Source organism: Paramisgurnus dabryanus, chromosome 19 (assembly GCF_030506205.2).
Source record: "Paramisgurnus dabryanus chromosome 19, PD_genome_1.1, whole genome shotgun sequence".
NCBI classification, from domain to species: domain Eukaryota; kingdom Metazoa; phylum Chordata; class Actinopteri; order Cypriniformes; family Cobitidae; genus Paramisgurnus; species Paramisgurnus dabryanus.
The window spans coordinates 7,738,337-7,765,766 of NC_133355.1; the positions used below are offsets into that span (position 1 = coordinate 7,738,337).

General features: G+C 35.5%; 1 protein-coding gene and 2 long non-coding RNA genes across 3 annotated transcripts in view; 2 read left to right on the top strand and 1 right to left on the bottom strand.

Moving 5' to 3' along the window:
* LOC135776640 (nuclear GTPase SLIP-GC-like) overlaps positions 1–27,430 on the top strand; it is a 166,387-nt gene that overhangs the window by 13,003 nt on the left and 125,954 nt on the right. The window lies entirely within an intron of this gene.
* LOC135771671 (uncharacterized) lies at positions 12,954–13,771 on the bottom strand. The gene is made up of 4 exons (XR_010542981.2): positions 13,639–13,771; positions 13,409–13,556; positions 13,254–13,319; positions 12,954–13,170 (listed from the first exon to the last, which is right to left on the bottom strand). It is a non-coding gene; the product is annotated as an uncharacterized lncRNA (long non-coding RNA).
* LOC135776689 (uncharacterized) lies at positions 26,326–26,787 on the top strand. The gene is made up of 3 exons (XR_010544169.1): positions 26,326–26,438; positions 26,523–26,607; positions 26,698–26,787. It is a non-coding gene; the product is annotated as an uncharacterized lncRNA (long non-coding RNA).

The following is a 27,430-nucleotide window of genomic DNA, read 5'->3' on the forward strand; positions in this document are numbered from 1 at the left end:
AGTTTAAGCACACAGAAATGCACAGATTTTACGTTTTCAGTATTCATGTGTACATCACATGGTGATTTCAGTCTCTACTAGATCGATGATCTAACAATATTAGCTACAAATGTTAGCTCTGATTTCACAAAACATCCATTTACATTCAAAACCTATGGATTCAACGCCTTAAAGTCATCATTTTATTTCGTTCACATCAACAGCACCAATATTTTTGAATGTGCAAACTGATTTAATTCGTTTTAAACATGTTTGTGCGGTTTCGGTCTAGATTTATAGAAAACTTCAGAACATGACACCGTTTTAACATTTACAAAATGAAACATTATACTTTTAAGTGTCACCCACGAGTATGTGTTACTGTGACAAATACTTTTGATTGTTTGGAAATTATATGAATGCAGAGAAACAACGCAAAAGTTTTGAACGTTAATATAATTATAGGCGTCCTGATTTTTAAAAACAGTAAGCTGTAATGTTTCTTACACACAGATCTAAACACATCACAAGTCTCAATGTTTAATAACATAAAAACCTGTATGCAAAGGTTTGTTGGCGTATTTTTAGACACAAGCTGTTTATTTTCATCTTTAAACAAATGTGTATGACAAATGTTGTCCTGCCTGAACTGACACTAAGGATCGATGCCGAAATGTTAAATCTAAGTATTTGCAAAACAACCTTCACCGTCATATAGATGTTTTCAATCTAATGGTACCTGTTTAAATGTGACCATACTATTTCAAACATTACCAAGTTGTAGATGGTTGTGACTCAAGTTACAAAGGTTTTAACAAACATTACTGTTTGTCGCGGTGTGTTTCATCGCATTGCTGTTGTATGCAACAGACTCTCAAGTTTTATGTTAAAAGGATTACTAAAAATAAAAACCTAAGCATTCTGTATTATGTTGGTGCTGATGATTTTACAAGTTTACAGTTTCAAACATTTTTGCTATATTCGCCGTGAAAGATTTAGTAAATAAATCTAAAACATACACAGGGTTGAGGCGGTCCCTTAATCTTCTAACACGATTTTCAAGAGATTACCAACATGTATGATGTACTAACTGTCAGGGGATCTGTGATATTATTTTCTGAAGTAATTAGCTATCTAATGGCTACTGCACAATAACTTATGCGATAAAGAGTATGTTACATAAACTATAGAAACGAAACAAGATAAATTACAAAGTCACTGGCATGCGGTTTACACTTAAATAAATCACGCAGATGTTTAAAGTGGTACATGTGTTTTATTTCTTATCAAGTAATAGAAATACATAATTTGTTATCATTGTAGTGTAGAAATATCACAACGTTTTTCACGACCGGTTTCATTTCACAAACAGCAATTTGATCATTATTTGATATTGTAAACACACACAAACACACAGTAATAGTCTCTAAAGATTCTACAGAATACCATTAGCTTTTTGTCATCAAGTTTGTAACAGATGTATCACGAAGCCTGTTTCATGATCTTGAAACCAAACAGTCTGTGGAATCGATACACGCAATGTGTATTGATTCATCAGGCATTGTCGTATCCTTCTTGGGGACACAGGTCCATTGGAACATCATCAGACATTACTTGAGCCGTACAAAGGGGTGTGTTGTTGTTGTAGGTTGATGGTCCCCCATCAGATACTGTGGAGGACTTATTGAGTGCACAGGTCCAACTGTAGGTTCTCTCATATACATATTGCTCTGGGGTGGGGGTAGCGCGAATGTGTTGGTGTAGCAGTAGGAGTCCATAGTTTCTTGAAACTTGTTAGGCAATTGTGTTTGAATGAATCATACTGGCGCCGATTTAATGACTGTAATGGATAGGCGGAGATAGGAGTCCTGGAGTTAGGGACATTCCTCTCTGGGCGTAACAACTTCACTTTAAACATCTGCGTGATTTATTTAAGTGTAAACCGCATGCCAGTGACTTTGTAATTTATCTTGTTTCGTTTCTATAGTTTATGTAACATACTCTTTATCGCATAAGTTATTGTGCAGTAGCCATTAGATAGCTAATTACTTCAGAAAATAATATCACAGATCCCCTGACAGTTAGTACATCATACATGTTGGTAATCTCTTGAAAATCGTGTTAGAAGATTAAGGGACCGCCTCAACCCTGTGTATGTTTTAGATTTATTTACTAAATCTTTCACGGCGAATATAGCAAAAATGTTTGAAACTGTAAACTTGTAAAATCATCAGCACCAACATAATACAGAATGCTTAGGTTTTTATTTTTAGTAATCCTTTTAACATAAAACTTGAGAGTCTGTTGCATACAACAGCAATGCGATGAAACACACCGCGACAAACAGTAATGTTTGTTAAAACCTTTGTAACTTGAGTCACAACCATCTACAACTTGGTAATGTTTGAAATAGTATGGTCACATTTAAACAGGTACCATTAGATTGAAAACATCTATATGACGGTGAAGGTTGTTTTGCAAATACTTAGATTTAACATTTCGGCATCGATCCTTAGTGTCAGTTCAGGCAGGACAACATTTGTCATACACATTTGTTTAAAGATGAAAATAAACAGCTTGTGTCTAAAAATACGCCAACAAACCTTTGCATACAGGTTTTTATGTTATTAAACATTGAGACTTGTGATGTGTTTAGATCTGTGTGTAAGAAACATTACAGCTTACTGTTTTTAAAAATCAGGACGCCTATAATTATATTAACGTTCAAAACTTTTGCGTTGTTTCTCTGCATTCATATAATTTCCAAACAATCAAAAGTATTTGTCACAGTAACACATACTCGTGGGTGACACTTAAAAGTATAATGTTTCATTTTGTAAATGTTAAAACGGTGTCATGTTCTGAAGTTTTCTATAAATCTAGACCGAAACCGCACAAACATGTTTAAAACGAATTAAATCAGTTTGCACATTCAAAAATATTGGTGCTGTTGATGTGAACGAAATAAAATGATGACTTTAAGGCGTTGAATCCATAGGTTTTGAATGTAAATGGATGTTTTGTGAAATCAGAGCTAACATTTGTAGCTAATATTGTTAGATCATCGATCTAGTAGAGACTGAAATCACCATGTGATGTACACATGAATACTGAAAACGTAAAATCTGTGCATTTCTGTGTGCTTAAACTAAAATTTCAGTGTTGAGTTAAACTAAATTAAACAAAAACCTTTCGGTACCTTAAAAGTGAGTGATGTTTGATGATGAAAATTAGAGATCTTGGCTGTCAAATGTATTTAGTTTACCGTGGTTTACATTTGATGTGTTGTGTATATGAAACTAAAACTCTGTCAGGATTCGTAGAGACATGAAGTAGATGATCTTTGACTATGTGACAGACGTCAGGTAACAAAATTAGGATCATATCGTGCATGTGCTGTTTTAGATTCCCATACTAACACTGTTGACTTTTATTTTTACGCCTCTGAAAAAACATGTGATGTAGCCACATGTAATTTCTATTAATCTTTCACATTTCTCTGTGTGGATTTGCAAAAACATATGAAGAATGAGCAATGGCACACGTTGTCTGAACAAGATGTCTAAATGTTCTAATGGTAACAACACAGACATTAAGACCAAAAAAAATCCTTGTATATTTTGTTTTTATGAAACCGGTACAGCAAAACATACAAAAACATAAGCAGTATACAAAATCAATGATGAAAAACCACCAGTTACCATACATTGAAACTACTAGAACGTAGTTTTTGTTAATGTATACATTTGTTGACGGACATGGCTTGCCATCATAATGTTGAGTAAAAATAAAACAGAATGAAATTTTTGGAAAACTAAAAAACAACTGTAAAACTTGCGTAAAATATACCATTGGCTCACAGGTTTGGTTTTTTAGTCATCATTAACCGTTATGATATTATCTAGATACCATAGATAGTGCATGCATGATCCAAGACCCTTTTCAAACATGAAATCTACGGCATTTTCTATGATTTCACACACATTAATTTCTCGTTTCTTTACAAGGATATCAGTGCATACGTCAATTACAAAGGCCGACATAAGTATGATATTGATGATGTAGAACTCGGCCTCGTCACATTCATAAAATATCTCTAGGGCCTTTCTAATAATCACACGGGGTTCCTCTTGGGCCTGTACAACTGTCTGTACCATGTTATTAAAAGAGTTCCATCTATAATTTTCACACCATCTGTTTTTCCTTGAGTCTGGTTACACGACCGGCTTTAGATTCGCAATAGTTTGGAGGCATGCACACATTGGCCTCTTTGTATATCACAGTACATAGTAGATTGGACATCTCGCGCTTGTAGTTCTTTTTAAGCATATCTTTAAAAAGGTCGGTCCCGTACACATACCCCATCTGGCCATTGCGTAGTCGTTCGAATGATCTTTGTGACATCTTTTTCAAGAATCTGTAGTTTCGTAGACAACTTTGCTTGCTTGTTTGTTTCTGAGTTCAATCGCCTTCTCAGCAACAAAAGGCTCGTGTCCACTGTTTCCGCCGCGTTGCGTTTGATAGTTTGTTTGCGAATTCGGACACCTTGGCAGCATCAAAAGTTTCCACAGTTTCTGCAAAACATAAAACAGACCTCTGGTGTGTACGAATCCGACACGGTTGTTCAAATTGTTCTGTGATGTGTTAATCCGGGGTTACGTTTTTGGTAAAGGTTCTGTGTTCAGAAGGAAAAACTTCTCATATGTACTCATTCTTCGCTTCACAACCCCCGCAGCGTTGGTCGTTCGGTCCGCACCACGTGATAACATCCATTGCACACATACACGCGCACACACACACACATACCATATCCTCTGGGGGGTTTTACGATGTAATTCGTAAAGCTATAGACACTAATTCATCTTAAACCTAACCTAATATCAGATAATATGTTAAAATAGTTTATTTTTATTTTATTTAGTAAAAATTAAGGTTTACCTATTTAACGTAAGCCCGTGATTTTAATATTATGTAGAACCATGTCCTAACTGATGTTGTGTTTGTGGACGCACACAACCATGTTTAACAAAATGTCAAATTTGTTAAATGTTTTGTCTTTAAAGCAATGATTGTTGTCACGTATGTGACAACCTGGTTTATAACAACATCAAACGTTGATAAATAATATTTGCACCCGTTTCGTGGCCTCTAAGGGCTAACACAAGGGTTTATGTCATCATAGGATGTGTGATGAAATGTCTTAAAACTTCTAAGTTTCTTTAAATTACGAATAAGAAATAACATGCTTTAATCTGTATCTGAGTAATGAAGCCTGAAATCTAAATAAACCTATTACTTTTTGTCAATGGGGGCTGAGTTTCTTTTATTTTACCAACACTCCCTCTGTCCAGACATCTGGGGGGTTGTCTGCTGGTTGATAGCGGACTGGTGATAGAGAGAGAGAGAGAGAGAAAGAGAGAGAGAGACTGAAACTGTTCGTCCAAACAACAAACTTTTTCCACATCAATAAATATGTCGAACACTCGCAAAACAAGAAACACCCACTGGAATAATATGTTCAAGAACCCTTTTATTTTGACAATGTTTACCGTGTTACATTTATCGTAAATAGACATGTACACACTTGGATATTAGATGACATTAATGAATTAAACTCAGAATAGAGTGTGAAATGTCTTAAAACGTTTAAAAGGCTCTTAACGCCAGATATATGAGCGCATCAGCGTACGTTTTCTGGCAACGTTGGTACACGCTTTCACATGTTTTAATCAGAGACTTGGTTAAAGAAAGTCCCAAATCTAAAATAAAACCCCTATTATACCGGAGCGGACAGAATTACAATTTATTGTGTAATAAACACATATTCACAGTTGATTTTAAGATGTCATTAATTTAAAACAAACTCAGAAAATGATATGAAAGTGTTTTTAATCGTTTAAAAGTTTCTTAACGGTGGATATGAACACTCATCCGCTTATGTTCTCTATTGTAAACGCCGGAGCGCGATCTAATGGTGTGATCAGAATACTATGTCTGAAAAGATTAAACTTTTATTTAGTTTAAAATAAATAACCTTTAGTCTAAAGAATGTGTTATTGGTGTCCCCGGTGGTTTTGGCACTGTTCATCGCTATACCACTGCTGAATATTTCATTAAATAATTTGTTACAAACAAATGCTTTATTTTTGACAGAGTGTCCATATTACATTTTACCATTAGAGTTTTAAAAGACTCTACCTAGATTACAAACCGACCCTGCTGTGAAATATCTATCACACACGGTCATAAGTTCATCATCAAAAACTTTGTGTCTTATCAGAAAAATACAGCTTATAGTTAAATAGATAATAACAGCTTTAAGTTTAACCAGTTACAACTAAAATATTTTATTCTTGCGTGACTTTAAAGAAGTCTCTTTACAAAACAAACGTATTATCAATTTGTATTTATAAGACACACGCAGTCAATTCCCCTAAATCTAAAAAATACTTTATTTTTGTCAGAGCAGACAATATAAGACTCTTTGTATAATATACATATATTCACACATGTTTTAAGAAGCCTTTAATTAAAAATAAAACCCCAAAATGGGTTGAATACGTCTTAAAAACATTTAAAAGTTTATTAACGTCAGATATAAGTTTTCTGTCACCATCGGTGCACGTATACACATGTCTTAATCAGAGACTTGGTTGAAGATTCCCCTAAATCTTAAATAAACTCCTATTTTGCCATAGTGGACAGAATTACATTTATTAACTTTATTTTAAAATGGCAGATATGACCGTTCACCCGGCGCTTTGTCATGCACCTACGGATCTTTAATATGCGTGAAACTATAGAGCAGGTCATGAAAAGATTCACGGACCTCATGAACCGTTTAAAATTGTATTTAGTTTAGACTTTCGTCTAAAGATTATAGTATTGCCGGCTCCGAAGGTTATGGCTCAGATCATTGCTTAACTATACCCGTATACGGAATATTTAATTAAATAACTTGTGATGTTACAATCAAAAGTTTTAATCAGAGACATGGTTAAAGATTCCCCTAAATCTAAAATAAATTCCTATTTTGCCATAGTGGACAGAATTACATTTATTAACTTTGTTTTAAATGACAGATATGAACATTCACCCGTCGCTTTGTCAGACACCGCTGGATCTTTAATACGCGTTAAACTGTAGACCATGTCATGAAAAGATTCCCGGACTTCGTGAACCGTTTAAAATTTTATTTAGTTCAGACTTTGTGTCTGATCAGAAACTATAGCTCGATAGAAAACATCGGCTTTAAGCATAGCCAGGTACATCTAATATATATATATATATATGATTAGTGATTGCCTTTAAATAAACTTATGCTGTTGCAAAACTTTAGATTCAACAACACACCCGCGGTGTGAAAGTCAGTATTGAGAAGCGCACGGGGCGAGCAAAGGAGGGAGGATGGTTGAGATCTGACATCAAATGTCAATAAACAGCAAAATGTCGAAACACGAGCCGTCATTAAACATGACACCATACGCTTGACATAAAACACACTCAGGAAAAACAATCACTCTAAATGACCGGCAATAAAACCATTAAATACTTTCTGTCTAAAGTTGACAGCTTGTCCAGATTTTGATTGATGGTCCCGCCCCCCTGTCAAAGGGTCATAAAAACGACCTGTCAGATAGCAACTGTCACCGGGTGGGGGAGGGGGTCATAAAAGTTTGACGAATGCCGTCCCGCTACAACTACTCATCCTCCTTAATTTATCCTCCCAAAGAATTTTAGACAGCAGAATAAATGCAGGGAAAAAAGGACATATTTAACACATTTAATACATGATGCTAAACACTCATATTTTTCAGTAAATACTGTTTTGAAATGATAACCAGAGTAGATGTACACTACTCGAATCACTGAACATGGCCACAGGTCTGTGTGTTATGACAGTGGGCGTATGCTTAACGTATGCTTAACGAAATTGAATGCTTAACGTAGTTTCACGAAATTGACGAAATTGAAAGATAAAATTTAGTTATACACCTTATTAATAACGCATAATTCATGTAACAGGTAAAGCCAAGCGGATGAGAATATAATAAACACAACGTGGTTACTTACACATTAAGAGTTTTCCTCCCAGCTTCATGTAATTTAGAGTACTTTTTTAAATATGCTTTTATATTAATAAATTATTCCCTCAGGTAACATTATAAACTAAATCTGATCTTTTCATATCATTTATGTATACATTAGGCTACGTTAAGCATTTCTTCATAATAGTTTTATAAAAGGAAAACACTAGCGTGTAATTTAACGCACCACGCGTGCTCGTAGGCTTGCATACACATAGTATGATTTATTAATAAGGTTTATACTGACTTGGGTAAACTAATATTACCGTTAAACGTTAAGCAACGCGTCCGGTTAACGGTTTTAAAATGTCCCGTTCGGGTAAACAACAACCGCGGGTCTGATAATAAATAACTTAAAGTTATATAGATTATTTTACCTTGCTGGTCTTTTTTCAGTCTCTCCTCTCGTGTATCTTCAACTGAAAAGCGCCGCTGTCCCAGGGAAAGTCTTGTTTGAAAACTCTTTAGTTTATGTGCACACCTGAAATCGGTCCTCCGAACACCTGTGCTGCTACATGGTTCCTTAGCTAAAATAAGTCAACGTGCGTGTGTATACAATTGTCAAAAATGATGATTTTGAGAAAAATAAAATAAGGATTTGTGTGAATAAGGAAAATACCGCCAAAAGACTGTTAGAAAATATACAGTAGCATACAGCAATTTTCAAAAATACAGTAAATTACTGTATATGATGTATGATGTCACAGAAAATTCCCAAAATGCAACGCGAATTACAGTTATGTACTGTATAAATCGTTTACAGTATTATACTGGGTGATATACAGTAAATAACTGTAAAAATTACAGAAATGTCTAACAGTGCACGCTATTGGTGGTATCACCTGTTACAGATTCAAACATATTGCTATCCTAGTTTGTTTTGATGTAAAAGATTTATCAAGTAAATCTAAAACACTTTGCATTGTTGTTTTAAACAGTTAGTACTACCTTTAAGAGTTTGACAAGGTGTTACATAAACTACAGAAATGAAACCATCTGTGTTCATAAAACAATCACAGATATATGTTGTCACGTACAAAAGAAAACAAGACGACTGTTATAAGTATAATATTGTCTGTGCATATACAACTAAGAAATCTGATGAGCTTACAAAATCTCTGTCATTAGTTGACACTAGCGAAGAAATTTTTTTGAACGAGTGTATGAATAGACAAAAGTGTGTAGCCTAGCTAAGTTTGAAAAGCAAATGTTTGTTTAAGAAATACATGTGTAAGTATCATCTGATGAATTTACAAAATCTCAGTCATTAGTTGCCACTAACAAATAAAAACTATGAACAACTTATCGAAAGACAAACGTATGAAGACTGTCTAAGATTGAAAAGAAAAGTTTGTTTAAGAAAGTACACAAGTAAGAAACATCTGGTGAATTTACAAAATCTCAGACATTAGTTGACACTAGCGAAGAAAAAACTTTGATCAAGTGTTTGAGGCGACAAAAGTGTGTATCCTAACTAAGTTTGAAAAACAAAAAATGTTTGTTTAAGAAAATATACACGTAAGAAACATCTGATGAATTTACAAAATCTCAGACATAAGTTGACACTACCACATAAAAACTATGAACAACTTATCGAAAGACAAACGTATGAAGACTGTCTAAGATTGAAAAGAAAAGTTTGTTTAAGAAAATACACAAGTAAGAAACATCTGATGAATTTACAAAAAATCTCAGACATAAGTTGACACTAGCGAAGAAAAACTATGAACAACTTATGAAAAAACAAACGTATGAACTCTGCCTAAGATTGAAAAGCAACATGTTTGTTTAAGAAATACACACGTAAGACCATCTGATGAATTTACAAAATCTCAGACATTAGTTGACGCTAGCGAAGAAAAAACTTTGATCAGGTGTTTGAGGCGACAAAAGTGTGTATCCTAACTAAGTTTGAAAAGAAAAGTTTGTTTCAGAAAAAATACGCGAACCTAGCAACATCAGTAACAAACCATAGGTAAAATATAATTTCATGTTTGCTTATTATGCACTGATAGATGTTGACCTAAGTTGAACCTAACCCCTCAGGCAAACCAAGGGTCTGCTCCACTTCATAAAAATCCTGTCATTGCTCCTGTCATTGGGGGGTTTTGTGCTGTAAGTCGTAAAGCTAAAGACGCTGATTGACGTTAAAACCTAATCTAACCTAATATCAGGTTAGGATGTTCGAATAGTATATTTTTATTTTTTAAATAAGTGTTAAGGTTTACCTAATTAATATATGTACATGATTTCACTGTTATGTAGAGGTACATCCTATCTGGTGTTGTTGATATAGATAGTTTAATGGTAGCACACAATCATGTTTAACAAAACCACACACACACACACACACACACACACACACAAAAAAAAAAAAAGTCTAGTGTGTCTCTGTAAGCCATGGCAATTTTGTTAAATGTTTTGTCTTTAAAGAAATGTTTGTTGTCACGTTAGTGACATCCTGGCTTATAACATCGTCAACTTTGATAAATAATATTTGCAAACATTTTATTGTTCCCTAAATGGATAACAGATGGTTTTAAGGTTACATTAATTAAAAAACAACACCACAATGTGAGATAAAATGTCTTAAACCTTTTAAGTTTCTTTAAATCGCAAATAATGGATAACATGATTTAATCAGTATCTGTGTAATGAAGCCTAAATCTAAAAAACCCTTACTTATTGTCAATGAGGACACAGACTTAATATCAAAACTTTAGTAACAAACAGAGACATCATAGACCCCCATGCAAACACACACACACACACACACACACACACACACACACACACACACACACACACACACACACACACACACACACACACACACACGCGCACACACACACATGCACACACCTTGCAAAGACACGGGCTCATAAACACGCCCACACATAAACAGACTGGATGCACACACACAGACACAAGCGCGATTTGGTGCTGCTCATGTGACATTAGATATAAACTTACTCATACACACCTAGATGTTTAATTATGGATTGTGTATAAAAACGTTTGGATGTTAAAACAAAAAAATTAAGATCGAATAGGTTTTGTCATAAAAGTCACATGTCCGTTTCATTTTAAAACCCGCATGTTTAAATCAGAGGCGTTCTAAAACTAGAAATGCTGACAGAATTGCATTTGTTGTATAATAAACACATAGAGGTTGGGATCCACAGCGGACACAAAACCAGGAAATGGGGTCAAAATGTCTTAAACATAAAAAGGTTCTTAACGCCATAAGAGCGCATCAGCGTACATTCTCTGGCAACGGTGGTTCGCGCATTCATGTGTTTTAATCAGAGACTTGATTAAAGAATTCCCTAAATCTAAAATTAACCCTTATTTTGTCAGAGCGGCCAGAATTAAATTTTATTGTGTAATAAACACATATTCCCAGTTGGTTTTAAGATGTCATTAATTTAAAACAAACCCCAGAAGATGATTTGAAAATGTCTTTAATCGTTTAAAAAAAGTTTCTTAACGGTGTATATGAACACGCATCCGCGTATGTTGTCTATTGTAAACGCTGGAACACAATCTAATGGCGTGATCAGAATATTGTGCACGAAAAGATTAAGATTTTATTTATATTAAAATAAATACCCTTTAGTCTAAAGACTATAGTATTGATGGGACCCCGGTGATTTTGACACCGTTCATCGCTATACACATACTGAATATTTCCTTAAATAATTTGTTACAACCACATGCTTTATTTTTGTCAGTGTGCTATTACATTTTTACCACTACAGTTTTAAAAAGACCCTAGTTTACAACCTGCCACCTGCTGTGAACAGCCATCATCATCTCACACACACTGTTATAAGACCAGCATCAGAAACAGAAAAATATAGCTTATAGTTAAATAGATAATAACAGATTTAAGTTTAACCAGTTACAACTAAAATATTTTATTCTTGCGTGACTTTAAAGAAGTCTATTGACAAAACAAACGTATATATCATACTATATTTGTCATACACGCAGTCAATTGACCTAAATCTAAAATAATACTTTATTTTTGTCAGAGCAGACAATATAAGACTCTTTGTATAATATACACATATTCACACATGTTTTAAGAAGCGTTTAATTAAAAATAAACCCCTAAAATGAGTTGAAGACGTCTTAAAAACATTTTAAAAAGTTTATTAACGTCATACATAAGTTCTCTGTCACCATCGGTGCACGTATACATATGTCTTAATCAGAGCCTTGGTTAAAGAATCGCCTAAATCTAAAATAAACCCCACTATTTTTCCATAGTGGACAGAATTACATTTATTAAGGTTATTTTAAAACGGCATATATGAACACTCACCCGGCGCTTTGTCAGGCACCGCCGGATCTTTAATACGCGTGAAACTATAGAGTAGGTTATGAAAAGATTCACGGAATTCCTGAGCCGTTTAAAAATTTATTTAGTTTAGACTATCGTCTAAAGATTGTAGTAATGGCTCAGGTAATTGCTTAAACTATACCCGTATACGGAATATTTAATTAAATAACTTGTGATGTTACAAACAAAAGTTTTAATCATAGCATTGTTCATGATTTGTCTAAATCTAAAATAAACATTTACTTTTTTGACCCCCGTAATGGGGAATTATTTTACCCACGTTGAGTTTTAGAAAATCTCGCTTTACAACACGCACCCCTGTGAAAGAATGCATGGCTTGTGAGAAGGAGGGAGGAAGGGTGAGAGCTGACATCGAATGCCAAAACACGAGCTGTCACACACGAGCCGTCATTAAACATAACAGCATACGCTTGACATAAAACACACGCAGTCAATTGACCTAAAATCTAAAATAATAATTTATTTTTGTCAGAGCAGACAATATAACACTCATTGTATAATATACACATTTTCACACATGTTTTAAGAAGCCTTTAATTAAAAATAAACCCTAAAATGAGGTGAAGACGTCTTAAACAAGCTCTGTGGACAAATCAAACACAGGTATCCAGTATCCGAAACGTTTTAAATCCAATTTGCCACAAAATGTTTAAAATGTCCCAGACAAATCCAAAAAGTCTCTGATTTTTCTCTTTTTTAAAGATACGTCCAAAGCGTTGTGGTCTGTATCCTAACCTGTAAACAGATAAAAACAAGTTATTAGGACAAATATCTAAATAAAACAATTAAAACTTTTTTCTTATACAATATAAACGTACCATGGAGATCCGCTATATATTTTGCAATAGTACACACAACGTTCGCTTTGCCGCTGATATCCAAACCTTTAAAACAGATAACACATGTTATTAGAAAATATTAAACCAAACCAGTTTGTTTAAATCTATTGTAACAGGATTAAATAAAAACACACCGGACAACACGAGCCACTCGGCGTCTCTTTTGTTCCAAGATTTCCTTGTTACGCTGCGGGAGGTTCTAGTCTCGGTCTGACTTTTTTGTTCAGGCCACTCTTCTCCGCGATTTACCAGGAATAGTTAATACCAGTTTAGACAATTTCGCTGCAATACCAGAGATCGAATTTTTAGTTTTTAAATAAATCAGACAAAATACTGGAACGAACACAGCAAAACACATACATACCAATAGACTTGAGTATAACAGCTCTGCTCCATCCAAACTGATCCCGGAGCTCTCTTGTCGCTCCCCAATAAAGGTTCGGTCATAAACTTTCAAAGATTACATCACACGACCCCCACACAAACACACACTGACATAATAGTAGCATCAGAAACTTTGTGTCTGAACAGAAAATAGACTAGTTCGATAGAAAATATCGGCTTTAAGTTTAACCAGTTACATCTAATACATATATATATATATATATATATATATATATATATATATATATATATATATATATATATATATATATATATATATATATATATATATATATATATGATTAGTGATTGCCTTTAAATAAACTTTTGATGTAGCAAAACTTTAGATTCAACAACACACATCGCAGTGTGACAGGCAGTATTGAGACGCGCACGGGTCGAAAAGGGAGGGGTGATAGATAGAGACAGCAAATGTCGAAAACACAACCTGTCATTAAACATGACAGCATAGGCTTGACATAAAACACATACACAGGAAAAACAAACCACTAAATGACCGGCCATAAAACGATAAAACACTCGCTGTCTAAAGTTGACAACTTGTACAGATTTTGATTGATGGTCCCGCCCCCTGTCAAACACGAGCTGTCAGACAGCAACTGTCACCGGGTGGGGGAGGGGGTCATAAAAGTTTGACGAATGCCGGCCCACTACAACTACTCTCATGTTATTATTCTGTAATTCATTGTTGCATGAATGTGTTTTGGGTTGAGATGAAAGAAAAAGTCCACAAGGAGTATGAGAAAAACCTCACGAAGGCTCAAAAAGAACTGGACAACTATTTTGACTCCATGTATAATGATCTAAAGGAGTGTCTGTCAGCAGGAGTGAGCAAATCTGTCAAGTTTTGCGTTGCTGACACAGAGGCAGTCGTGTCACCTGTAAGTCGGATTCAAATGTTGTAAAAAATGATTTGCCACTTTCTAGCTCTTTAAATGACAATGATTTTGTGTGTGTTTTTACTTAGGGCATGGACAAAAGAGTATTTCACAAAATTCTTCAAGCCTTATGTAAGAATGGAGGATGGTATTGGTCGATAAATTGGGATCTATTCCTAGACTTGAACAAGAAATTGGCCAAACACCTGCATGAATCTGTAGATACAAAATTCAATACGGTTTTTCCGTAAGTTCTTTTTGTCAATACTTAGCCCCCCATTTTCAAAAGTACAGAATGAAATATAATCAATATAGAAAATAATGTTCAGCATCAGCATCATCAGTAATTGATATATCATATAGTGTATGCCATGATTTGTATGGCATACATTTAATGTACATACTGTAAATAAAATGAGACTGTTGATATGTTGATTATACATTTTTAAAGGAATAGTATACCCTTTTGCCATATTAAACTATGTTATTACCTCAACCTAGACAACCTAGACGAATTAATACATACCTATCTTTTTCAATGCGTGCACTGTACAACGCGTTGTGAATGTGTTAGCATTTAGCCTAGCCCCATTCATTACTATGGTACCAAAAAAAGAGTTATATAATTCTAATGTTGTTCACAAACTTTTTATTCTGCAGACCACTCTACCTATGTCTTCTTTTAAAAACTCACTCGCCCATCCATAAAGTACATCTGAGCCTATGGCTCATACAAACTATATAGCCTATTGCAACTAAAGGCCAGTTCACACTGGTCAGACAACTACCAACTCCAACAGACACCAACAGATACCAACAGACACCAACAGACAACCACATTCTAAAGTCTCATTGACTTTGATCCAACAACTGCCAACAGGGGTTTCACACTGGTCAGACAGACTCCAACAGATGCGTCTGTTGGAGTCTGTCTGACCAGTGTGAAGTGGCCTATAGAGTTTAGATTTTCTGCTACTATCATCGGGCCGGGCATGGCCGTTGATTATGCATATTTTTTAATCATTACTTTATTAGTCTCATTGGGTGGGGAGAAAGCCTTATAATCAGAAATATTATATATGCTATATAGACTTTATTTAAGCCAAAGTAACAAATGTGTCAAAAACTTACACAAATTACAAAATGATTTGTAAAAGTTACAAAATGCAACGAGAGTCATGTGCGGAGTCTCCTCTGCCACGCATCACGCACCGGGTCTGCTGTTCTGTATGGTGTAGCTTAAGTGCAACATGGAGATGAAAGATGTAAAGAAAAAAGAAAAACAGGAGAATTAACTATGAGCAAGTTTGGAGGAAAGTCGGAGGTATGGAACCAGTTTACGTAAACATATGCATTCGTGCCAGTAGCCTACGCCCTCTTTGTTGTCCTTTGCTTAAGTTTTTTATATTTCTAAATTCTAACATGAAAAATTTTTTTACATCACTCGAGTTAAGGCGATTAGTGGACCTTTCAATTAACGAGTTTTATTTATTCTATTTTTTTACACGTAAATGTAATAGTTGTGTCTTAAGTTTTGTTTCAGTTTGCAATGCCTTCACCGAGGTGTAAAAATAAGACATTCCTAAATTGTCGGAATATATTCCATATGGATTCATTTGGATTTATAGATGTTTAACATTCAAATCGATGCATGGGAATAATTTATATTAATTTTCGAAATACCCACCACTCTTAAATGCACATGTTCCTTATTGTACATTGATGCTTTGACATTTAGTTCCTTTCATGTCGTTTTAATCATTTAATTCAATCGTATTTACTTTCATTCAATAAAGCACATGTTCTGTAACATTTACATGTGCGTTAAACACCGCGAAACAATTTGGCTATATTTTAAATAGTTTTTGAAAAGATGACCTTTTTCTAATATGCAGGGTGAGGAGTCGGTTGGAGAAATAACGCTAATCCTCGGGACTTTTGGGTTGTGTGATTGAAAAGAATCAAAAATTCCTTTCTGAGACATTGCGAAGCTGATAGATACAGGTAGCCTAGTAAACTCATTAGTCGTTCTATTTGGCTGGCTGTGAGTGTGCTTGTCTGTTAGAATGTGGTTGTCTGTTGGTGTCTGTTGGTATCTGTTGGAGTTGGTAGTTGTCTGACCAGTGTGAACTGGCCTTTAATAACTGGCCTCCTTTTCAATAATTAATGTGTCACTTTATGCCACAATGATTACTGCAATAATCACTTTATAATTAATATGTTTTCAGTATCAGTGGTAAAACAGGAACCTCAGTGCAGGAACACCTTAATAAATTCAGTATAATCCAGAATGAGTCCAGTCCTTACTCCAGATCTCCCATGTTACATCACATTCAGAACTTCATCAAGGCAGAGGTGAGCTCACTATACCTGTGTCGGGAACACTATGGGGACCAATGTTCACTTTTAACTGGTTGCACATTAGCTTGCATATTAAATAAATATTGCTCAAGTTGGAGTGTGATACAGTATTGCTGTATATCAGCATGGCTGTGATTAGGCCAGATGGACGAGCATGGCCATAGCCAGCTATGAGACTCTGTTAATTTTTATATAAAAAAATCTATTTTTAGTTCTTTGAATGACTAAAACGCCTCACATATATTGTATATAATTAAGTTTTAAAAATTTCAAGACAGCGATTAAGACCGATTCATGCAGCTGTGATACGCTGGCGGCCGTGGGTGCAGCATTTGCAATGTTGCCAAATCCCATTGTGAAAAATCCTCTTTAGACAATATTAAATGTTTTAGCAATTAATGTGACACTCTGGGAAATTGATAAAGTGAGAATATGCAGATTACTGTTGGCGATGTCTCTAATGTATTTCTGAAAGACGATGTACTTATTTTTGTCTTTTATGGCCTATTTTGTTTTTGTTTTCGTATTAATATCTGGCAAAACGGGGTGACCAGCGCCTAAACAGTAATCAAATGGTACATCATTCAGCGTGGGCAGGTTGACTTTCACAATAATCACCATGATTATGTATATAAGACACTTTCAATACTAAAAATCAGTAGAAAATAACACTGGTACAAAGTTTTAAATGGAACATTTAAGTTTAAATAAAATATGCCAAATATGTAAACATTGGCCATAAAGAAGGATATGTTATTTCAAACAGTTTATGAGTTAGCATTCAACATTCATAAGAGCACTAAACAAAGTTCTTGTTAATATAGCCTAATATTGCTTATAAAAAAATAATATAATTCTATAATAAGCATTGTTGCATGAAAATAAATTCATTATCCACCCAAAGTCAACATTAAAATATTATTAAATTGTGATCTAAAAAAGGTGATAATGCCCACCCCCCCATATAGGGCTCTATCTTACACCCAGCGCAATGCAGCACAATGCGCGACACAAGTGTCTTTTGCTAGTTTGCATCCCTGCGCAATGATCATTTTCACGTATAGTGCCACGTTGTTTAAATAGCAAATGCATTTGCGCCCCCTTTTGTGCCCAGGGGCGTTCTGTTCAGGCGCATTGTTGGCGCGTTGCTATTTTGAGGCAACTAAAATGAAAGTGAGAAGTGAAAGTCAACGTTCCATTGCAACACCAGCGCCCAGCAGCAGCCCTACGAATCCGCCTTTTTATGAATGAGAGCGACTCGGAAGTCAACTAGAATTGATTTCAATATCAGCTACTTTTTACATTAAAAGATTAAATTACAACTGAATAATGATAACACAGAATAACATACAATCAGACCAGTAATCATTAATCCCTTTTTACAGCTTATTTTCAGATATTTAGGGCGCACTGAGGGCGCACTCACATTATCCAAACCAAACCAAACCATGCCCCAGCGCGATTGTTACCCCACCCTACTCCCCCAGGTGCACGCACTCACACTGTACTTTTTATCGATCCGAGTCCGGGCGCGCTTTCGTCATTAAGATGCGATTGTTTTGAAAAAAGCAGGAAGTAAAGCTCTCTCTTAACACTGGAACCCACCATAATGATACGTCTGTGTTTTTTATTCGGAGTCGTTTGGTGCGCGATTACAGACAGCCCTCTCACATGTCATCATATTGCTTAGTTGATCTGTCACGTGCGCAGCTCGGACATTCACATAACCCCGCTGCGCGCATCAAAAGGTTTTTACTGAGGCAGATGAAGGTGAGTGGTCGTGCAACTGATGTCTTCACCTTTTGAATCACGCTCAGGCGCGATTGCGCTCACACCACAGCCTTCCGCGCCTGAGCCCAAGTGAACCGCACTCTGGCCCACCTCTGCAACCCGGCCGCGGCGCGATTAACCAATCCGCGCCCGGGCGCGGAACAGAGCGATCACACTAGTCAAACAAACCAGGCTTTGGGGGTCAAACGCGCCCGAAGGCTGTGGTGTGAGCGCAATCGCGCCTGAGCGCGATTCAAAAGGTGAAGACATCAGTTGCGCGACCACTCACCTTCATCTGCCTCCGTAAAAAACCCTTTGATGCGCGCAGCGGGGTTACATGAATGTCCGAGCTGCGCACGTGACAGATCAACTAAGCAATATGATGACATGTGAGAGGGCTGTCTGTAATCGCGCACCAAACGACTTCGGGTAAAAAACACAGACGTATCATTATGGTGGGTTCCAGTGTTAAGAGAGAGCTTTACTTCCTGCTTTTTTCAAAACAAAACGCATCTTAATGACGAAAGCGCGCCCGGACTCGGATCGATTAAAAGTACAGTGTGAGTGCGTGCACCATGGGGGAGAAGGGAGGGGTGACAATCGCGCTGGGGCATGGTTTGGTTTGGATTATGTGAGTGCGCCCTTAGACAAATCTTCCACTTTTATATAGGCTAACTTTATATACATACATACCGACATAAACTCATCCACACATAATATTTTGGCTCCATATACATACATACATACATATACACACATACATCTGAATTTTTCGAAATGGATTAAGTAAAAAAAAAACACAGCCACTGTCCAAAAGTGGCAATTATAGGATAACAGACAGAGCAAAGCATCATGTTCTATAAGATTATCATGTTTGTAGCAGGATATAGGGGATTAATATGTACAAAATATATTTCATACCTAGTGGAGTTGGTAACTAATAATAGTAGTAAATGTGTAAAGTAGCATAAAATAGAATTACATAATAAAGCAAGAAAAAAATACCTCAAATGTGTATCTATTTAATGATTGGATTCCACAACTGATAACAACAACAACACAACACATACATACTAGACAAATACAGCATTTCGTGTAGGTGTAGCAAGTGAACACATTTTTAATTTAAGAAACGTACTATTGCGCTTCCGATCTGGCTGTGAAATTCGCTAAGAATGAATTGAGAATGAATTGGCTGTAAGAATTTTCATTCCAAAATGGCAGCCGCGCTACTGAAGCGCCACCTAGTGGCTGTTGACAAAAACGAATCAGAGTTTCGCCTCTTGTTCTTCTTTACTCTTGCTGTGTAGAGTTTTGTTTTCTCCTGCAAAAATCTGCCGGTCCAATCAACGAACAGAGGGGGGTGGCTAAGAACGATGACGTTTGTGTTGTAGTTCAGTAATGGCAGCGGAGAAAGACGTGAGAAAAGCTATTCAGTCCGTTGTTGCAAAACTGCAGAATATACAGAAGTTAAAGTCGGAGCAAAAACCAGGTTTGCTAAGTTTTGTTGGTCTGAGTATTCGGACTTGTTGTTTCCGGCCAGTTTCGGCGCATTATATACGTCACTAACACACGTTAGCGATCGCCTATGGCAGATCCTGAGTGACTCTGGGCAGATCCAATAGTTTTAAACTTCAACAGAGGACCCTCCTTAAAGGAAGTTAACGCTTTGCAATGGAGCGTGGCCAGACTCTCTGTACAAATAAAATGAATGTATGAGAGTCTGGTTGGACCAGGCTAGTTTAACGCTGCCTTCCCTGTGAAATGGAGCAAAACCATTCACATGTTACAACATGCAGTACTATCTAAACACATTCGACCTGGATTACCGTAGTATTGCACATTGCTTTCACTCATTTAAAACATCATTGCATGGGTTGCATATGTGTGGGGTGGGTCTATCAAAAGAAGGCCCAGATTCGATTGGGGTAGGGGAACATTGGCTTTCAGAGATCGTGCACCCCAAGTATGTTAATATATATATATAACGCGTTAATAATGCGTTAACGCAAATTAATTTTAACGCCACTAATTTTAATAACAGCAATTAACGCAACGCGCAATTTCTCTTTGACCCTTGGTCCAGCCCATAGTTGAATGAACAGAGACGCAGACAAATGGGATCCTGTCTAAATGATTCAAAGGTTTTCATAGAAATAAGAACATTAACCAAATCGTCTAGCAAATCCAATGCTCTAAATGCTCGTTGGACATCTGAAATGATCTTTATTTATACGTCTGAGGTGTAACGTTCCCGTCCTCCTTATGCTTAAAGGGATTGTTCTGCCAAAAACGATATTAAACCCATGATTTACTCACCCCCAAGCTGTCCGAGTTGCATATGTCCATCGTTTTTCAGACAAACACATTTTCGGATATTTTAGAAAATATTTTAGATCTTTCAGTTGATTAAATGTAATGTTACGGGGTCCAGCAGTGCCGCTGCTAGCCATTTTGGTGCCCTAAGCATAATTCCTTTATAATGCCCCCCCCTGACCCTGAGAAAAAAAAAATGTTTGTTTTTGCCAGTTTAACTTTTTATTACCAAACATATAACTTAATAGCAGAAAGTTAAATCTTCACAGCTTTAGTCAAAACACACTACACATGTGAAAGTGCAAACTTTTATAGAATAGCAAAATAGAAAAAATTACCAACTTAAATAGAATAGCAAAATAAAAGAATTATCAAAATAATCCAGACATGTTTTTCCCAAGTACAATGTCACTTTAAATAAATTACATTAAATAAACATTAATAAGTAAACAAGAATACTCAATATTCTTAAATAAAACAAAGATTCAGAGAACTAAGTGTCACAGTAATGTTTGCTTCATATTATATATAATGACGTTTTATATTTATATATATTTAAGAGTCATGAATTGTTAGCCTACCATGTGCACTGACTGCTAACGTTAACTAAGTATTAACCACCGTCACGTCAAAATAAACCACAAAATAAACTACTGCTCAATATCTAAAGAAAGTAACAGCTGGCGTCAGTTATTTGTAAAATGCATATGCATAGGTAATGTTTTACAGTAAAATCTCAATTTAGCTTGCATTGAAGTTATAAATTATAACAACATAGTTTGCTAACATTAATGTCAGCACAGCAAGTTCGAGGTGCATTACAATTAGCAGCAGCTGCAGCCCATGCACATTTCCCTTATTTAGGAATGATTAAACATGATGGACTTACCTGCAAGTGATGCACGGGCATCATCCCGCAGTTTCATCTTTTTTCTTTTTTCCGATCCTGACTCCTGCTGTCTTTTCGGGGCCATTTTCAAAAGTTGCCTACTGTCTGGCCGTTTCTCAATCCGAAGGCTGCAGCCTGCGCGAGATCGCATATGCAGGCTGCATACGTCATCAAGCCTCTGGAGGCTGCAGCCTTCGGATTGAGAAACGGCCTCTGTCAAACTTCGTCAGGCGCCCGCGCGATCAACCGGCATGGACCATCAAATGGGGGGCATACTTTCTATACTAGAGCAATTAAATTATCTCGTTCCCCCTTTTTTGTAACATATACATAGATAAAAAGTGCCTACCGTAATAATATTTCTATAGGCTAATGAAATTCTGTCAGCATTATAATTTTTTTTTCATTAGGCTATTATTTTGGTGCCCTCTCAGCACCTGGTGCCCTACGCACAGCGCGTGATCCGCGTTATGGGAGCGGCGGGGCTGGGGTCCAGCCATAGTCCACGACCTTCAAGTCCAAAAAAAGTGCATCCATCCTTCACAAGTTAAATCCAAACGGCTCCAGGATGATAAACAAAGGTCTTCTGAGGGTAATCCGTGCGGTGTTGTTGTAGAAATATCCATATTTAAAATTTTATTAACGTAATTAACTACCTTCCGGTAGCGCCGCCATCTTAGACTCAGGAGAGAGTATTAGCATAGTGTACGCACTTTTCTTAGTGACGTATGACAAATTCGGAGGGCGGGGGCACAGAGCAGCAGCAGAGAAACCTCTGTACGCTGCGTAAACTCTCATCCTGAATGCGGATGAGACTAAGATGGCGGCGCTACCGGAAGGTAGTTAATTACGTTAATAAAATTTTAAATATGTATATTTCTACAACAACACCGCACGGATTACCATCAGAAGACCTTTGTTTATCATCCTGGAGCCGTTTGGATTTAATTTGTGAAGGATGGACGCACTTTTTTTGGACTTGAAGGTCGTGGACTATGGCTGGACCCCGTAATATTACATTTAATCAACAGAAAGATCTAAAATATTTTCTAAAATATCCGAAAATGTGTTTGTCTGAAAAATGATGGACATATGCAACTCGGACAGCTTTGGGGTGAGTAAATCATGGGTTTAATATCGTTTTTGGCCGAACTATCCCTTTAATCTAATACAAAGATGCGTCTCAATTCATTTTGGTTTCGCTTTAATGCATGACTTAGAAAATAGACTGCAGGACTTGCTTGATGTTAAAAGAGTCATTAAGAAAGATAAAGTTCGGTACCTGATTAATGTTAAAGAGTAATTAAGAGCGACAAGACTCAAAAGCGATCTTCCTCACGGTGACTGACATCTGAAGCGCGTGAACCGGATATATAGACAACTACACAAACTTACAGTTTTACAAATATCTGTTTTGATAAGAATTCACGCAGGTAGGATCTATAATCTGTTATGTCTTAAGTAAATGTTTGGTTAACTATTGGGTAAAAATATCTGATGTGTAACATCATATTAGATCACTTTGATTTTAAGCAGTCTGTCACAATGTCAATCAAACAAAAGAAAAAAAAGTTTAACATATATTGATGATGTTTTTGCTTTGTGTGTGCTAAATCTTATAGTTTTACCAGTGATTTTAAGGTATTGATGTGGTAATTTAATGTATGGATGTGGTAATTTTTCTGGTAATTTAACTTTGCTGACTCTTTCAACTTCAGACAGGTGTAGTTCTGTCATATTTTGTTATATTCCACCAAATCTTGCATTGTTCTATGTTTTAATAGAGAATGTCAAAATATGAACAACTATTTTTTTGAAAATTTGCTAATTCTGACTCAATTTGCCAGCACATGTCACAAATGATGCAGCAGCAAACAAAAATGAAGAAAGAAAATTCTTCTGAAAGGAAAATGCATATACAAAAATGGTTCTGTTAAAAATTTAAACAGGCTGTTGTTAACATACATTTGCATCAAGCATCTATATATGTATATATGATTAGAGTATTAAAAACCTGAAAAGTGTTAAATTAGGGTAAATTTAGAACGGATAAAAATGTGCGATTAATTTGCGATTAACCGCGAGTTAACTCATGAAATCATGCGATTAATCTAGATTAATTTTTTTAATCTATTGACAGCCCTAATATATATAAATATATATATATATATATATATATATATATATATATATATATATATATATATATATATATATATATATATATTAGTTATGTATTACATTTTTTTTGAGGTAATACTGCCCTAGGTCTGTGGCAGTCATAGTGCCACCGTAGTGAACATGTGCTGAACGACTCCATCCCGAGCTCAATTTAAAATTGTATATTGGTTCAATGTAACTTAGGTTGAAACAGTGTTTGTTTTACCGTGTTGAACAGGTGAAGCAGCCTTCTAAAGTTCTGTAAACTGTCCTCATTTATGTCCAAGAGACACAATAATTATCTTTTACATTTTAATCCTTTAATTTTTGTCATATTTAAAAATCCTTGTGTGCTGCTACGCATCCATGTGTACGTGTTGTCGTCCCATGGGCGCAGAAATGGGTGCAAATACATTTGCTATTTATTTAACAACGTTGTGCTGAACGTAAAAATAATAACTGCGTCGGGCTGAAATTAGCAAAAAACACTTGCGTCGTTCTTTGCACTGCATTGTGCCTGGGTGTATGATAGGGCTAAAAAAAAACGAAATTGTATAACTTATTGTAACTTTTCACAACCAAAAACTTAAACAGGAGGTTGAATTGACTTGCAAAACCAAGTTGTTTTAACTTCATGTTGCATTTTTTACAGTGTACCAGTGAAATGACATTTGTGAAAATAAGGCATTTCATTTACTGACTAATAACCTTTTTATTGCCATTAAAGTAAAATGACTAAACATAAGAGCCTGATAAAAATGCTCAATTAAAAGAAAACTTTTTGCTGCACCAGGTTTTATGATGTGTTTTGGTCAATTGGTTCACAAGTGAAAAAGCATTTAACCAGATTGCTTTTGTGGTATAGATGCTCATTTGGTTGAACATGTTTAAACAGCCACAAAAGACTGCCTACTCTCCACCTATTGATCTAAAGCAGTGTTACTCATTGCGCGGCAAGCTTTAATTTGTGGCTTGTATGGCAGTAAATAATATGGTGATATGATCATGCAGGCACTGCCTTTTCTTTTCTGCTCCGGACGCTAACTTTCTTAGAAAACCATACCAATTATATCAAGACGCACACCGATAAGCACGTTCAATCGCATGCAGGGCTTGTACAGAGCAATAGGCTTTATGCCCAGCTGCACTACTTCCTGAACTTCAGCCAGCTCCTTGTTTCCTGTCTGCCATTATTGGACAAACTGATTAATACAGGTGTGCCTGACCTCAGTAGTCACAAACAAACTGATTAATTCAGGTGTGCCTGGCCTCAGTAGTCACAACAACAATAACCAGACACACCTGGATTAATCAGTTTGTCCAATAATGGCAGACAGGAAACAAGGAGCTGGCTGAAGTTCAGGAAGTAGTGCAGCTGGGCATAAAGCATATTGTCATGACATTAAAGTACCGTGAGATCAGACTGCTTGTTATGTTTTTGAATTGCTCTCGCGACACAGTAATGTCACTCGCCAATCGTTCTGTGCAGTGTCGCATAAAATTAAGAAAAAGGTGCCCCCTAGTGGTTTGGGGGCCCACTGCATACGCATATTATAAGAACGCTTAGTTTTAAAATTCTGTTTTTATCATTTAGGGAAACCATATCACTTACAAATTTGACTGGTAAATTATAAAGAAGGATTCGCCCTTATTGCGTTGCAACAGATTGATAAGCAAACATGCTATTTATGACTGGATGTAACTTTTGATTCTTTGCTGTAAAACCAGCTCTCTTATTGACTCTGACCTATCAGTGTGGCTCTCATAAAAAAATAGTGAAGACCACTGATCTAATGTGTAATGTACTGAGCACAATGTTTTTACATCTGTCATGTTAATTTAATGGCATGTTAATTGTACCGTCATTAACATTTATCTTCTGTTTTCTTTAACTATTGAAAAGGAAAATAAACTGAAGGCATTACTTAGGAGAGACATTGTAGAAATGAAGAAAAAAATTTACTCATCAATTCAAACAACCATTCAGAATGAAATGGCTACTTGCTACATGCGTAAGGCAAACACAAACACATTACCAAACAGATGTTTTCTATAGAGTGTGATCCAATATGTTACTTATCAAGCATGCAATTATTGGCATTTAATTAAATTTTTTTTTTTTATTTTTTACTGCATAATATATACAATATATAAACATATATGCACATATAAAGCACTATAATTTTGCTATGATAGATTTTTTAGTTAAATCTATAAGTTTTTTCTTTTGACTTTTATTTGCTTATTTTAGAAGCTGCAGCTGAGAAAGGATCAGGATCCACGAAGAGAAGGCAAAAGATTTTAATGGGTTTGGTTATTTCAAAAAAAGATGACATGTTTAACATGGCAAAAAATGAATTTCTTAAAAAATTCAATAACCTTAAGGTACTGGTTTCACATTCAATACGACAGGCATGTATTTATTTATACAATGACTAAACCTAAACAGAATCTTGATTCTTTGTATAGCTGTATGTAAAAGATGCTCTTGAAACTGGACTAAAGAGATCAATTAAACTTGCACTGTCACGAACCAACAATATCGCACTGTTGGGTAAGAAAGACTTTTAATTTGTTAAAACACAAAAATTTATTTCTTTATGAGTAATATTTTGCATATATTTTTTTGCTCAAATGTCTGCAGATGTTTCCAGAGAGATTGAGGAACTTGAGAGACTGACAGAGCAACTTTCTGACTAGGATCATCAAGCAATTATTGTGAAATGGGAAAGTCAAATTTTTAGTCAAACTTTATTTTGTAGGGAACATTTAACATTATAGTAAAAGGTTATATGGGTACATGTTTTTTTCTGTATTAATGAGTTTTCTTCATTAGTAATTTGTTTACTGTTTTTATTGTATTGAAAGCTGTTATGAATTTGTGTTTCATAAATGTCTTTACTTTGTTTATTCTTTAGTAAAACTGCATGGATAGATGGATAGATAATTAATTTGCATAATAGCTGTTTTAAAATATTATGATATAAAGATAAAATTTAAAGAACCTTTATTGATGTAACATTTAGATGGGGTTAGATAGATAGATACAATTAATCTGCATAATAGCTGTTTTAAAATATTAAGATATAAAAATAACATTTAAAGAACCTTTATTGATGTAACATTTAGATGGGGTTAGATATATAGATACAATTAATCTGCATAATAGCTGTTTAAAAATATTAAGATATAAAAATAACATTTAAAGAACCTTTATTGATTTAACATTTAGATGGGGTAAGATAGATAGATACAATTAATCAGCATAATAGCTGTTTTAAAATATTAAGATATGAAAATAACATTTTAAGAACCTTTATTGTTGTGACATTTAGATGGGGTTAGATGAGGTTGTAATAAACAATATTTAATGTGAA